Below are 16,594 nucleotides of genomic sequence, written 5' to 3'. Positions count from 1 at the left end.
TTTTGACTTAAGAGAAAATTGCAGGAATAAGATTTAAAGTGGGAGAGCAACCTGCAAATGTAAACTAAATGTATGATACTATTTTAATACAGTCTGGGAATCAAGAGATAAAGCAATTGTGAGTAATTTGTTGGGCAGTCAAAACAAAGAAACCCTAAAGGGGTTGGTGTATATCCCGGGCTAGATTTACTGATAAAAGTGGAGCGGAAGTGTGTTTAAAAGTGTCATTTGGAAAACCTGGTCTGGATTTCGGACTGCAAACCGCTAAGGGAAAGCATACATGGGAGAAGATTTAAATCATGTTGTTGGAAGTGGAAACTCTCACTTAACATTCATCTGGGGGGATTCTGGGGAGACACCCACAAACATTCACTTGGGGTTCAGATTGGAGAGTGTATGTGCCATCAGTCATCTTGTATGCTTAAAAGGCTCTTTGCGTTAATCATAGAGATATCTTAGAATTTACAGTGCAGAAGGAGGCCATTCGGCCCATCTAGTCTGCATCGGCCCTTGGAAAGAGCACCCTACCAAAGCCCACACCCCCACCTTAGCCCCGTAACCCAATAACCCCACCCAACCCAACTTTGTGGACACTAAGGGCAATTTAGCATGGACAATCCACCTAACCTGCACATTTTTGGACTGTGGGAGGAAATCGGAGCACCTGGAGGAAACCCATGCAGACACAGGGAGAACGTGCAAACGCCACACAGACAGTGACCCAAGCCGGGAATCAAACCTGGAGCCCTGGAGCTGTGAAGCAACTGTGCTAACCACTGTGCTACGGTGCCCTCCGGTAATGAAACTATTGTACATTAAGGTGTACTTTGAAATCATGTCAATCCTAAAACCTGTGTGTAATTGTTAAACTCAGGGGGAGAGTAAAGGCGTATTGTATCATAATCCAATTTTGTCACGTATAATAAATATTTTTTCCTTGTTTTTAAAGATTGAGCCTGTGACCTTTTATTAAAAAGAATTATGATCTTTTGAGCCAGAGTTCCATTCTCGGATCTTCCTGTCCAGCTATACCATCAACTGGGATAGTAACACTGGATAGGTACTAAATCCCCAGCCAGAAGGACCACAAACAGATGCATTTGAGGCTCCATTGCCAAAGCCTCTGCTGAAACCCCTGAAAATAAATCAAATCCCCTAAAAATCACAAAGAGAACCACTTTCATGACCACTGTCTCCCTTCTTGAGGGGCAAGACAATGACAGCAGTCAATGGTTACAATGCCAAGCTGTGAGTTCTCCTACTTGCCAACCTGGTGGTACCAGGGTGCCTGGGTGGCACCCAGTATCAGGCTGCCAGTTTGCCCAGTGGGCAAGCACCTAGGGCCTCCAAACCCATGGGAGAACCCTACAAGTGACGTTCTGTCTGGACCCCATTTGTAGCGAACAGCAATGAATGGCGTTCGCCCAAGGTCTCCAAGGCAAGGGGGTTGAAACCCACGCCTTGGTAAGATCTCAGGAATGCATATTAGAGTGAGATTGGCTGTGCAGATTTGCCAGAAGGTGATCCCGCCCACAATGGGTGTGATCCACATTGTGGTGTCTCATCGTGTTAGATCTCACGAGGCGTGGCGAGCCAGGTAGATCCCGGAAGAGGGATCTCCCGGCATCTACCGGCCACACTGCACTGCTTTTTAGGTGCAACCTGGCCGGTAGATCACGCACAGAGTTAACGTTTCGAGTCCAATATGACTCTTCATTGGAATTGGAAAAATGAGATTCAATATCACCTCCAAATTACCCAAAGACTGTATGCTTCAATGGTTGGATTGGTTTACTCTACTTCCATCGCCCATTGTAAATTTGTTTTCCTGAACATGTACTTCATTGTTACATTGTAGAGCATTACCGTACATAAGCATCTGCTCAATAAGGTGTAATGTTTATAGAATATTCATAAGCAACAGTGATAACAATTTGAATATTACAGGTTTGCAACAAATAGTTAGCGTTCACTTATTACTCCAGCTGCCAACATATTCGATTCTTCCCACATCATAATTTGTCGTCTAATCCTATGGGGCAATTTGAAAATCCTGCCAATTTATTTCCATCAGGAAATGCTGTGCTTTAAGCAGCTAACCAGATATGTGTGCCTGTTGGCAAGAGATAATCCACCCGATACTTGCTCCAAAGGAGGATTAATAATTTAACATGAAGACTGTTGGCTGAGCAGTCAACTGGGACATCCAGCAAATGCTTGATACATGTACAAGTTGAACTCCTGCAAATAGGTTTTGAAGCTGATAATGCATTTATCTTAGATAATTTAGCATGTCAACCAAATTTAGAAGTTATTCAAACAAAGAAACCGGGCGGATGGTCTTGTGAACAGATTTCTGCCATTTAGCAATAACGTGGTGTGTTTACCTAATGATTCTGTTGATTTATGCTCCCCCCCTCGACCAAATAAATGTTTTTTTGTGACAATGTTATCAAATCCATGCAAATAAAATGCAAATTTCACACAGTGATATGCTCATTACTTTATCACTTCAGTTATTTGTACTTGTTAGAGGTACAATGATTACTCAATTAATCACACAATTAGAAATTGTCTGACATTTTTGTGAAGTGTACGAAGTTGATTTATCCATTGGCATTTCAAATTCACTTCCTGTTTGCTTAGATAACATTGTCAAAAATAGACTTAATGATCCAATAGAGTAGCTATAATTACTTAAATGGTGATACAGTGGACAATGCAGAAGGGTAAGTATGAAAACTAGTGATCCGCAGGATTTTGTCACCTTGTGGCTGACAGGCGAGTCTATTTAGCGCCACGAGTCTATGTCTAACAGGCTTTTAAAATTTATTTTACTTTCTCATTTCTCTCTTTCAAATTTTCATCCTTATCATTCCACCAAATAATTCTGCACCAATTATTCACTTCTACAAAACGCATCTTCCCATTGTTCCCAATTTGCTGAATACATCTTGCTTTTCAAAGAGATCCCTTGGGACCAAAATTCCAAACACCTAATCCCAGCATTTATGGTGGCTTTTCATCTGCTGGTTCTTTTCCACATTGGCCCTACTAGAGTATCTGGGACAACAGATGGATTTCTAATTAGCACGAGGCTCGTGAATATTGACATTATTACAAGGATACCTTGATTGCAAAAATGACCTGTGTCAAGTTACATCTTCTAAGCTCTCAGAAGTAGGATCCATGAAAGGAGAAGACCCCGTCTCAGCAACTACAATAATATGTTATGACTCCATCTTACATTTATATATAGCATTTTTATTAGCAAGGCGGCAAGGTGCTATAGTAGTTAGCTCTGCTGCCTCACAGCACCAGGACATGGATTCGATTCTGGACTTGGGTGACTGTCTGTATGGAGTTTGCACTTTCTCTCTGTGTCTGCGTGGATTTCCTCCGGGTGCTCCGATTTTGTCCCACTATCCAAAGGTGAGCTGGTTAGGTGGATTGGCCATGCTAAATTGTCGCTTAGTGGCCACAGGTTGGGTTGCATTAGAGGGATAGGGTGGGGGATTGGGCATAGGTAGGGTGCTCTTTCGAAGGGTTAGTATAGACTCGATGGGCCAAATGGCCTCTTTCTGCACTGTAGGGATTCTATGATTCTTTGAAGTCCCTTTGACACAGAGAAGGATGACGGTAAATGTAAGATTAATTTATTTACAAGTATTTACCATGATCTGCATAATGCAGATCTCACTCCGAGTGCAATCTTAACTGGGAGGACATATCTCACCAGGCTCCAATCTGGGCTTGCTTTTAACATTTGCTCAGAACCAGCTCCAGGTGATTGGCCATCATCCTCTACCTGGGATGATGGCTCGTACTCCACGAGTGCCTTGGGGAGATCAATGATGATTTCCCCTTGATCCTCATGGGGGTTATGGCAGATACAAAGATTGTCCACAGTAAATTGGTCAAAACTTTTAAGAGATAAAATAACAGAAGATCAGTGAAACAGGATCAAAAAAGAATTTAACATGTCACAGAACCGTTTTGGACTCTTAGCATTAATGCTTTACCTGCCAAATAGACAGCTATGATGAACAAAATAAATAAGAGGCAACATGAAAAATAAAATAAAAGAAACAGAAAGGGAAAAATGCAAAAAAATGAAACACAGATCCTGGAAAATGGGAAAAGTACCATCATCAACAAAGGTGAGAAATCAAGTAACAAAAACGGAGCATGGAAAGAAACATGTAAGGGATGACAAAATCAACACAAAAACCTTTACAATTTCATTAGGAAATTAACAGTGGTCAGAAGTAATGTGGGCTCCTTGAAAACTGGTAATGGTGACAGTGTCAAGGAAAAGGCAGGCATATTCAATAATTACATTGCTGGAGAATCCCAAACTATGGTCCAGAAATATAATTTAGTCATTAGTGATCAATCAGAAACTTATTTCCCAGAGCTTGGTTCGAATTTGGAACTTGCTACCAGTTGGGATTAGTTGAGGCAAATGGTACTGGTGCATTTAAGAGATTGCTGGATTAACATGAGAGAGAGAGATGTGGCCGTATTAGATGAAGTTTGGTAGAGGGAGAAGAAATGTTATGTCAAAGTAAAAAGAACTTTGCCTTTGAATATTTTTTGACCAGCCCACAATCTGGTTCTTGTGTGCAAGGCACACATTCCCAATAGTTAAATCCAATCTGCATTTTAAATGGGCCTCGTGATAAACCCAGGGTCATACTGCAGCTGACACAGTGAGAGAAGCAAGCAAGAGGGCCTTGGACCATCACTTATCATCTCACCATCAGACAAGAAGCATTGTGTGCACTCAGATGCTCTTTTTTGCGTTTCCTGTCTTAAATGTTTTCAATGCATGGTTCAATCGTTTGTTCACATGATGGATGTTGTGATTTTCAATCAATGAAGTGATTGAACGGCAGCTAAAAAAACACCAAGAAAATACACCATTTATGCCAGTCAGATACAAGGTTTTCTGATGAATTATTGAAAAAATAAAAGGGACACTAACTTGGCCACAAGTTTAGCAAAGAAATGCTCTCTTTAATGAATGTTCAATTAATGACCTTGGAGTCTCTGCATTATAGTGAACATTCTCTTCTTTAACTGGTATTGATTTTTGTCATTTCTATAATGTAGTGTAATCATTAAGAGAGTTAATGAGCTTCATAGTAACATCTCGTCTTTTTCCATTGGAAAAGCAGTAGAATGATTCTGACTAATGGGATAATTTAACAACATAATATGTAAATGCTTGCAATATTAATCAATGGGGTGTACCTAAAAACTGTAGCTAAAACTTAGTAAAACCTGGAGACAGTTTTTTTTCTCTGCTCCTGACATTTAGCACTGCTGAGGTGCCAGTTAACTGTGTTTTATGTGGAGTATGTTTAGTTTAGATACATAGGGTTCAAGCAGCTGAGCTGGAAAATGGACTGACCAGCTGCCGGTGGTCCTTCTGGGGTGCTTGGTCTTCATTAGTATTGGGCCAGTCGAGTGGGGCCCATGTTCTCGTACCAACCAGAGCAGCCCACTAGTTCCAGTCCTCTATAATATTGAGTAGCCTGTCCAGATTCCAAGCCTTCCAAGGCAAAGCATAATTCTGATCAATGTAGAAACCCAGTGCGGCAATCCGGTCCCTTCCAGCGTGCCAAAAATGAAGAGATATTCACCGTTGGGATCTTGCAGGATTGGATCACAAGCTCATATCATTTGGAGCATGCACGATGAACACTTTGTCCAGTTCAGAACCAAAAGGCCAATGGGAGTTCTCAGAACATTAGGTTCCTTGGATCTCAATCAGTGCTTTAAATGGATCTTTTGACTAATTCAGGGGACAGATTCAGGTACCCAGTCATAGGCCTGGCATTGACACAGCTCCAACCATGGCAACATTGTGTCAGTAACTAATTTCCCCCAAGCAACCCTCCCCGCCGCCCACCTGAAACTGATCCTGCCATTAGGGAGTCTCATGGTTAATCAATCTTTCGCTTTTCTGGCTATTTCATCTTTTTAAACGCTCACTTTTAATTTTCCCTTGAGTCACGCACCCTACATCATTAAGGATAGCTCTCCAGTACATTTGGTCTTGAACAAGATTGCCCTGTGTGATTAATGCATTCCAGCCTCTTGTCAACAACTTGCTAATGATCACTGAACTCCCTGAGTAATTATATTGTTATTATGAGATACTGTGCAATTCAAACATGTAAAGTCAGCAATTTATAGATCAGAAGGAACTTTTGTTAGCTCTTTTAATGGCTGGTAAAATGATTTAATTCATTAACTCTTGAACATCAGTTTTGTTAAAGACCTTCAGAAATGTATGGAAATATATTTGAAATCGGAATATATTCTACAAATTACCTTTTGTGCTTTGGTAATGTTGTATGGGGGGGGGGGATGTTAATTGTGAGTGGATTTTTGGGTTGATGGAGGGAGAGCAGGCAGGACTCGTGTCATCCCTTAATGTCTTATGCCCTGGGTTATTTTAGCGCATCTGGAGATCACCGTCGGAAATATCCGTTTGGGAGACTATTTGCCGCCGGGACTGAATTACGTGCGCTTCACATTCCCTTTGTGGGCTCTGTTTGTGGAATGAGTCAGGACATGCAATTAGGCCAGCACTCTGCCCATGTGAATTTAGAAATATTCCCATTCCCGCTGGCATCTGATTCGTTGGGGCCGGAACTAGTGCTGGAGAGCCTGATAAGCTGCCGCTGCTGAAAGCACTCCACTCCCCACATCCTCCCATTCCAGCCAATGGAAACCTGCAAGGGACAGCAAAATCAACAAGAAGTAATATTATAGTTATATAAAGGGAAAGTGGATGGCCAAGATGTAGATGTAGGCCCACTAAAAGCTGAAAATGAAGATATTGTCAGTGATAATGGGGAAATAGCAGACATGTTGAACAATTATTTTGTTTCGGTATTTACAGTTGAAAAGGAGGATAACTTGCCGGAAGTCCGAAAAGGTTAATGGTGGATAGAGGACAGGGGCTTCATACAATTAAGCATAAATGCAGCATCACTAACTAGGAAATTAATGGAACTAAAGAGTGACAAATCCCCAGGACCTGACGGTTTCCATCCGGGGGTGTCAAAGGGTGTAGGTGCCCTAACTATAATCTTCCAGAGTTCCCTAGATTCCAGGAGTAGTCCCTCTGGATTAGAAAATTGCACATGTCACTGCACTTTTTAAGAAGGATGAAAGGGGGAAACCAGGGAATTACAGATCAGTTGCCTAACATCTGTGGTGGGGAAATTGCTGGAGTTTATAATCAAGGAAGGGGTAACTGAATACCACAAAAGATGTTGGTCGATCAGGAAGAGCCAGCATGGATTTATCAAGGGAAAATCATCCCTGACTTATCTTACTGAATTTTTTGAAGATGTGACTAAGGTAGCAAACATTGGAATGTCTACGGATGTCATTTATATGAACTTCCATAAGGCATTTGATAAAGTCCCATGCAAAATACTGGAAATAAAATGGAAGCCTATGGAGTTGAGGGCAAATTCCTGACATGGTTAGGAAATTGGTTGAGTGGCAGAGAGTGGAGATCAAGGGTAATTACTCTAATTGCCAGGGTGTGACTAGTGGTGTATCACAGGGATCTGTGTTGGGGCCTCAATTATTCACACTATTCATTAATAACTTGGATGATGCATAGAAAATCATGCATCCAAATTTGCGGATGATACAAAGTTACGTGGCATTTTGGCAGCCTAGACGATAGCAGAAAATTGCAAAGAGACATTGACAGACTAGGTGAATAGGCAAAATTATGGCAGATGGAATTTAATGTAAGCAAGTGTGGGGTTATCCATTTTGTACCAAACAACGATAGAGCAGAATAATTTTTAAATGGATGCCAAAGAGACTTGGGGGATCAAGTGCATTAAAATGCCAGGATCAAGAGCAAAGAATAATCATAAAGGCTAATGGGATGCTAGCTTTTATATCTAGCGGACTGGAATATAAAGACACAGGGGTTATGCTGCAGCTATTCAAAATCCTGGTTCGACTCCACTTGCGAGTACTATGAGCAGTTCTAGGCACCACACCTTAGGTAGGATATTTTGGCCTTGGAGGGAGTGCAACGTTGGTTTACAAAAATGATACCTTGATTACAGGGTTTGAGCTATGAGGAGAGAATACTCAAACTGGAACTATTTTTGCTCCAATTTAGAAGGTTTAAGGGTGATCTGATTGAGGCACTCAAGATATTAACAGGGAAAGACAGGGTAGATAAAGATAAACTATTTCCACTGGGAGGAGATTCTAAAACTAGGGGGCATAGTCTCAAAATTAGTCTAAAGTTATTCAAGAGCGATGTTTGGAAGAACGTCTTCACTCAAAGGGTGGTAAAGGTTTGGAGCTCTCTCCCACAAACAGTTGAAGCCAGAACAGTTGTTCATTTTAAATCTGAGATAGATTTTTGTGAAGCAAAGATAAGGGATATGGGCCAAAGGCAGGTGTATGGAGTTGGGTCAGAGATCAGCCATGATCCCATTGAATGGTGGGGCAGGCACAAAAGGTTAAATGGCCTACTTCTGTTCCTATGTTCCTAAGAAGATGACTCCACGAAGACCAGCACCAATGTTCATGGAGAGTGAGCTGGACAGAATGCTGGACACGAAGGAGGAGAGCAGGGGCACCCACTTGCCTAAGATGGGCAGGAACAATCGTCAACAGGGCCTGGGAGGAGGTGGCAGGCGTGTTCAGTACTGCCTGTCTCACCAGGAGGACTGGGACGCAATGCCAAAAGAAGATGTATGACCTCCTTCGGGCAGGTCGGGTGAGTCACCACCACTGAGATCCTAGCACCACTCCCAACCATCGCTCGTTACATTACCACCCACTCCCCTCGAGGCCAACTAACACCCACCTACCTGCATCTCCCTTGCATCCAATTCTCCACCATCCCCCAACAACTGTATTGTCCTCTTTGGCCAGGTGTGTCGCACACACATGCCACCAGCTACAGACCCCCCACCCCCACCCGCATGCCCGCCGTCGGACTCATTTCCATGCCTTCCACCATGTCCTTTATGTGTCCCCGAGGTCAAAGCAACCCATAATCGACAGGAGCGGCAGAAAATCGTCAGGGCCATCATAAGAGTGCAGACTCCTGCAGCGCAGAGGGCGACGGAGTTGAAGACTGAAGAAAGGGCTGTCTCACAAGCGAGGTCTGCATGCGGCAAACAAGTGAGCTCCCAATGCAAAATAATGTCCCTATAGCAAGTGAGTCATTCCTTTCCCACAGACCATTCCTTCCCAAAATCTCACCATGTCTTTTGTTTTTCATCAGGCACAGTCACCAACAGACTGCCCCCCACCCACATCCCAGTAAACCCCGAAGCACCAGTCTGCGGAAGACACCGACTTTTCATCACTGCTGTCACCTGCACTCTCCACTATCGCAGAGACTATCACCCCGATGGGGAATTTTAGTGAAGAGGCTCCTGGGTCACCTTCTGGTATGCACATCACACATGCTGCAGAACATCAGCTGGAGGCAGGGACTCTTGAGGGAATGAGTGGTCAGAGGACTGCCCGATCCCAGGAAACATGTGTAATCCAGACAGGTGTTGTGCTTCTGGAAGGTTTGATCCCATCACTGGTACAGATGTAGACATAAGTCAGGATTAAAAGGAGGGGTTGTCAGCGACTTTTTAGTGTCGACACGTGCACCTGGAGGAGTCCAACTGTCTTTAGGTGTAGGAGATAGTGCTGATAATGTGTGGTAACCAGGCCAACACTAAACGGGTGGCGCCCATATTGGAAGGCCGGGAGAAGATGTCAGAGTCATGGGTCAAGCCATCCAAGGCTTGGGTCAATTTGTGCAGTTGATGGCTGAGGCACAGGACAGAGGAGCCCAGTGACAAGCAGATATGTACTGGACCCATCTGGACATTGCTGCAGTGCTCCAGTGCTTGGCCTAGTGACACAGGGCAATGGCTGGAGGCATTAAGAGCATTGGCCGGGCACTGACTGACATTGGCCAGTTACAATGGGACATGTCAGAGGCGCAGAGAAACATGGCACAGTCTCAGAGGGACATTGCACAATGCCAGAAGGACATGACCAAGGCAGTGAGGGACATGACTGAGGTAGTGGGGACATTTCACACTCACTGACGGATGTGGGGTTTCGGGGTTTACTGGGGATCATGGGTTATGGGGAGAAGACAGGAGAATGGGGATGAGAAAATATCAGCCATGATTGAATGGCGGAGCAGACTCGATGGGCCAAGCGGCCTAATTCTGCTCCTATGTCTTATGGTCTGATGGTGTCCCAGTCTCATTGCTCCATGGCTGAAGGCATCAAGAACATGGCTCAGACGAGAGCGGGCCTCCATGACTGGCAGTGTCAGTTGACAGTGCAGCCTCCGGACCTCATTCTGGCCTCAACTCCATTCCACGGAGTATCCCGGGGGCCATCAAGCATCCTGTGGAAGGAGGAAGTGAAAGGGTCCAGCCGGTGCCTCCGCCAGGGGGGGTGCTAGAACACCTCAGGGCTTCCGAATCTCCCGCTCAGCTGACACTGCCAAAGCTGATGGGCAGCGGGCAGAACAGGGTGTCTACGCTCATCCACATCCAAAGCCTCTGTTGGAGGACATTTTCTGACACTGGACTATGATATAAATTATAGGTGGCCCTGTAACTGCATTTGTGCTCCTACATTACTTTTGAATAGTTCTGCTGAGACAAAAGGTACTTATTGGCTTAGATGCCTGTTTAGAAGAAGCAATTTGTAGAAATAGATAGTGTATACACAATGCTTGTTAATATCAGAAAGGACACAAAATGGCTGTTAGCTATTTTAGCAACACTAAAGACACAAAATGGCTGAACTAGCCACTTTCCTTTAACAATAAGTTACAAACTGTGTAAACAACCTCATGAGAACCTAGAGAGTATTTCAACAGCCGCTGATGACAGCTTCACAGAACAAGGAACGATATGTGTCTTTGATAAGCCCAAGGACCCTAGCTGCAGACTGGACATCATTATGTTAGTTTTGAATGACTTCTGTATGAAGTTTCGGGCGGGTAAGACAACACCAACTTTAACCATATATGTGATAACTGAGATGCTAAGAAAATTGATTGCATGTAATGAAGTGTGACGCGAATATAGTTGATTGATTGTATGTAAATGAGAATACAACTCATTCCTCCCATTGAATCTGTATATTAACCCAGAGCCTTAGCTCAAGTAAGAAAGTGTGCTGTCAATAGGCTGCGGAGCCTCAGGCCTTTTCTCCCAGAATTCTGATATAATAAGCTGCGTTTTTACTTATACTCAGGCCTTCGTGTGAATATTTTCACCTCTAACAGCTTCCAAAGACAGCCACCAAAGTGATCTCAGGTCAGACAGCGAGAGACGCAGCAGACCACCTCCATGTCTGATATGCTATCTGTGTTCTGGGGTAATAACTAGAAGGAATGTTGGAGTGCAGAAAGTTAGAAAGGTAGACACCACTTAAGTTGGCACAGATGTAGCACACAGGTGATAGTTAGGTTTCAGGGCACAACAATGCATATAGTCAACAGTAAACACTCCCCCACAAACATTCCGACCTGCTTCTATCCTTTCTCTGAAGGGTGTTAGGATGGGCTGAAGCTGGGTGTAAAGGGCTTAGAGGGTGGAGGATGTGTGTTGGGGGTATGGTGTGTGAGGGTGTGGGACAGTTGGAGGATGGATGAGGCAGGATTCCCAAGACACTTGAACATCACGCCTGTGGTCACCCTCAGCAGTGAACGGGGCCAAAAATGAGAAGCTGCCTTGTAGAACAGCTTACCCAGTGAGTGACCCGTCAACGCTCATCATCTCCAGATTCCAGCCTACACTCCACCCGCTCAAAGGATATTTGGGCCCATGAGATGGTTTGACCAGCACACATGCAGGGATCACCCAGGCGGACAGTAGAAGGTGATCCTAAAGACAAGAATCAGTCTTTGTCAAATGACGAGACGTACCCAAGCTCATCTCACAGCGAGTCAGCATCATTCTCCATCTCGTGGACAAGACTCGCTGATGCTACTTGAGGGCCATCGGAGGGCAGAGGGGGGAGGGAGCTGGGGTTGTGGGATTGAGTGAAGGGCAATGGGATGGGGAGGTGGAGTGAAGGGAGGAGGGACATGGAATGTGCTGTGAAGGGAAGAGGGACAGGAAGGTGGAGTGGGTCAGGAAAGGTGTGAGCGGCTGTGGGGAAGAGGGTACCATTTAGAAAGGTGGGGGCAGGGGAATGGAGAGGTGGGACAGGGTGGCGGAGCAGCCAGTGGTCAGGTCTCTTAGTCAGGAAATTGGGAGTTAATGAGGTTATCCTGTGTCCAGTGGTTCTGGAGCAAGCGTTGGGTGGCCAGCCTAGGAACTACGCCCGGTTCTTCCTGTACATCCACCTCATCCTCTTCATTAGATGAGACTGGGCTCTTCTTCCTCCTGCAGCATATTCCTCCTCTGCTGCATAATGGTGTGCAGAACGCAGCAGGCCAGCACGATGTTCGAGACCCATCAAAGCGGTCCAGGTATCGGAAGCACATCTTGAGCATGCCGATGTACAGCTCAATGACACTCCTGGTTGCTGCATGGGCGTTGTTATAATGGGTCTCAGTGTTGGTCTGGGGCCTCTGCACAGGCTTCATTGACCATGACCTCATCAGGTAACCCTTGTCACCCAACAATCAACCCCTCACCAGAGTGAGAGCCGTGAAGGTGCCGGGATATTGGACATAATGTGTATGATGTGCAGCTGGTGGTCACACACCAACTGAAATTCAGGGAGTAGAACCCCTTCTAATGGATGAAGGGCACACTGTGATGAACCAGTGCACATTGGGGGGCATGCATGACATTCGATCGCCCCCTGGACAGGGGCCATGCCAGTGATGGTGGCAAATCCTGGTGCCTCAGCATCCTGGTAGGCCTGGTCCAAACTGAAGTTTATTTAGTCCAATGCCCATGCAGATAGGGCATTCCTCACAGTGCGGATATCTAAGATATCCCAGGCAGGTCCCCAAATGACCAGAGGCTCACTGAACGTTTACAGGATACAGTGAGCAGACAGCAGAGTGAACAGCCAGGGGCCTGTAAGTAGCACCAAAGGGGTGCATTTAAAACAAATACTGCAGCAATGGCGTTCTGAGCCAGGCCACCCCGATCCCGAGGAGGACACTCCAAGTCCGCTGACTTGTCACCAAGTCGCTTCCTGCTACTCCCACAGTCCAGACAGCTTCCCCACAGCAAGCCTAACAATTTTGGAGAGTTTTTAAAAGTTTTCTTACCTTCTCGCACCCCCTCAGCAGTCATGGCGCCAGGCCCCGTTTGTAAATACTTGCACCAAATCACGCCGCGTGACTTCTGTCTGAGAGGGACGGAGCATCGCAGGAGCACTGAGCATACTGTGTCCAACCCGCTGAGTAGATTTAAATGCATGCAATTGACGGTTTTTCATGGATCTGTCGGTGCAGGGTGGAAACTTAGATTTTGCCGTCAGGGAGGGACTCCCGGAGCATGGCGCCGGCATCGGATTTGGGCATCAACCTCGGTTTTTGTATTACACGTGATTCTCCGCAGAATCTGGAATCGCGCATTCGGGATCGCGAAATAGAGAATTCAGCCCCAGATTTTAACTGTGTGGACTGGGTTTTGAGGGAGTTAAAACAAGCCCTCGCAAATTTCACTGACTACGGCGACTGCGGTTGGAATCCTGGCTCAATGAACGGCAATCACCTCATAAGACTCCAATTTGCACATGTATTTCGTACAGAAATCGTACATGACCTCACCCTACAATGAGCTGGCACCTCTACTGTCCATTCCCCCTGCCCTTGCTACAGTGACTCACTGGGGGTGAGGGGATGGGGGGGGTGGGGGGTGGGGTAATTTTCCACGCTCCCCATGCTTGCTTGTTTATCAGTGTCGGGAAGCGACCCAATGCTATCAATGGAATTTCCCTTTGAATCCAGTTTCCCGGGGCGGGGATGCACCAAAGACGGGACCAGAAGATCACGCCTGTGAGAACGGCTGGAAGATTTCTGCCAAAGTGTTTCTTTTTCATTGGTCTTTTGTTTCTCACGATTTCAGACTCCCTCACTGCTGAAAACACATAAAAACATAATTGCACAAAGGTCAAATTGGGGCGAGAGAAGTAGTGGAAAGTAATAGCTTCAATCTTACACCATTGGCAGCTTGTGAAACATAACAGAGAGTGGAAAGTGTATTAAGTGGATAAGAAGGTTGGTAAGAACCATTCTTGGTGGTTTGAGTCCTGCCTCAGGCCAAGGCCTCAGTTGCAGCTGCCCCGACGATTGCCAGCACCGCCCTGCCCCGGGGGTAAGGACAGGCAGCACCTTTCCCCAGGTAGGTATCTGCTGCTGAGCCCAATTAGTCAAGAGTTGCAGATTGGTTCTGAGTAGGACAGGTGAGCTTTAAGTGGTGTTGGTGTTACGACACCCTGGGCTAGTGCACAGTCCATTCGTGCCCCATTCGACCCGGAGTCGCAAGACAGGTAAAATTAGATTGTATTTAAAATACTCGAGGTCCTTGGTTGATCCCAAGAAACTGCAATGACCAGGTTTGTAACTTTAACACAAGGAATGTTTTATTATGTACAGTGTGTGGTGGTATGTATTAGGGGTATTACGGTACCCTGTGATGCCCAGAGTCTATTGGTGGATAGACGCTGCGTCCCGATTGGATCAGCCGCCTACTGGCTCCACCCAGTAAGGCGGAGTATAAGTGCCGGGTTCTCCCAGCAGCCGCATTCTGTAACTGTGTTGCTGGGGAACAAATCTGCGTAATAAAGCCATCGATTGACTCCTTCTCATCTCGTCCCGTGAGTGATTGATTGTGTGACACTGTTAGAATAATACTGACAGAAGATGTTGCTGAGTATCTAATACCCCTTTCCCAACCCCCAAACCTTCCTTCCTAACTACCCCACTCTCTGCACACACAAACAAACAGTACAGAGGGGAAAGAGTGGGGGAAAGGACATTTTTTATTTTTTTTTAAATTTAGAGTAGTCAATTCATTTTTTTCAATTAAGGGGCAATTTAGCGTGTTCGATCCACCTACCCTGCACGTCTTTGGGTTGTGGGGGCGAAACCCACGCAAACATGGGGAGAATGTGCAAACTCCACATGGACAGTGACCCAGAGCCGGGATCGAACCTGGGACCTCGGCGCCGTGAGACTGCAGTGGTGGGAAGGAAAATAAAATATTTATTAAAAAAAGAATTAACTGCAATGGTTTCCACTTCGTGTCTTCCTGAAGTTCATCTTTCCTTTCGATGCTACATCCTTCTAGGCTTGAGGTGGTTTTCTCTGGAAATATTGTCAATCTTCTCTGTGACTCTGGAAGATGTCCCTGTGTTGTCGGTGGAACCTTTACTACAAACTTGTTTTTTCTTTAGATGCATTTTATTTTCAACTGTGTGCTTTTCTTAAATCCATCTTTCCATTTTAGCGCACTCTTAGGGTGGGGGAAGGGTGGAGTGGGCAGGGCCATTACAGGGTGGGGGTGATGGGGGAAGTCAAAGGAGGTTCAGCAGCGAGAGCAAGAGTTTGGCTCTCATTGTCTTCCCTCTTTCCGATGTCAAGCCCCTCGAACAGATGTTGAGTGTGTTTGAACGAGTGATCACTTTTAAGATGTAATACAGAAATTTCAAAAACCTCCCACTGCCTCTAGTGGCCTAAAGGTGTGTTTTGTCTTCAGATTGAAATGAATATCATCTTGCATTTGTGACCTCTGGTTTGGGCTTGGCAACACGTATCAAACAAGCAGCCCTATTAAAAAGCTATCTTTTTTCAAATGTAACCCACAACTTTTTCCCTCCCACTGTCCCTCGTGCCCTAAAGGTATTCTGAATTTAATTTGAAAATAATAATATTCCTGTTGTCTTGGGTGTTTCGCTATACAAACGAACCAACATGGTTGTCGATGGTACAACTCTGTTTTATTATTCTTGATAGCATCTACTGTATACTTCTGGCTGTGGTTCGTACTTTACCAGTTAACCTGTAGACCCAGCCCTTGCACTATCTTAGAGAGGCACTCAGCACATGGTGTATGTCTCAGTGACACGCTGTGAGCTCTGTGCTCTGAGCTATCTCCTGCTGGAATAAGCGGGAACTGTGGTGTTCCCCGTTTTATAGTGCGTGTACTCTCACTGGTTGGCTGTGATGTTGCGTGTGTGTTGATTGGTCCGTTGATCTGTCCATCAGTGTGTGTGTGTGTTTGCACCATGATATGTTTATATGAATATCATGACATCCCCCCTTTTCACAAGAATATGTGCCTATATGGTAATAAATATTGGTGTGTACTGAGTGCAGCTGAATATGTGTGTGCAATATCTACAACATGTACATGAGGCTAAACTATATACATAGGAAGGCAACATAGCAACGAGGTTGTACCATAAACAAAACAAGTGCAATCATCAAACTTCGAAAGAGAACTCCTGGAACAACAAAAAGAGAAACACATTAACATTGTTGCATAACAATTCAGTGAGTCCAATGTGCAAACAGGCTCATAAGTCCAACCTAGTAGGTGGGCGACAAATTCGTGTTGACCGCCTCAAGAGTGGGTCAGGATCCACC

Source organism: Scyliorhinus torazame, chromosome 15 (genome assembly GCF_047496885.1).
Source record: "Scyliorhinus torazame isolate Kashiwa2021f chromosome 15, sScyTor2.1, whole genome shotgun sequence".
NCBI classification, from domain to species: Eukaryota; Metazoa; Chordata; class Chondrichthyes; order Carcharhiniformes; family Scyliorhinidae; genus Scyliorhinus; species Scyliorhinus torazame.
This window is presented reverse-complemented; position numbering follows the sequence as displayed.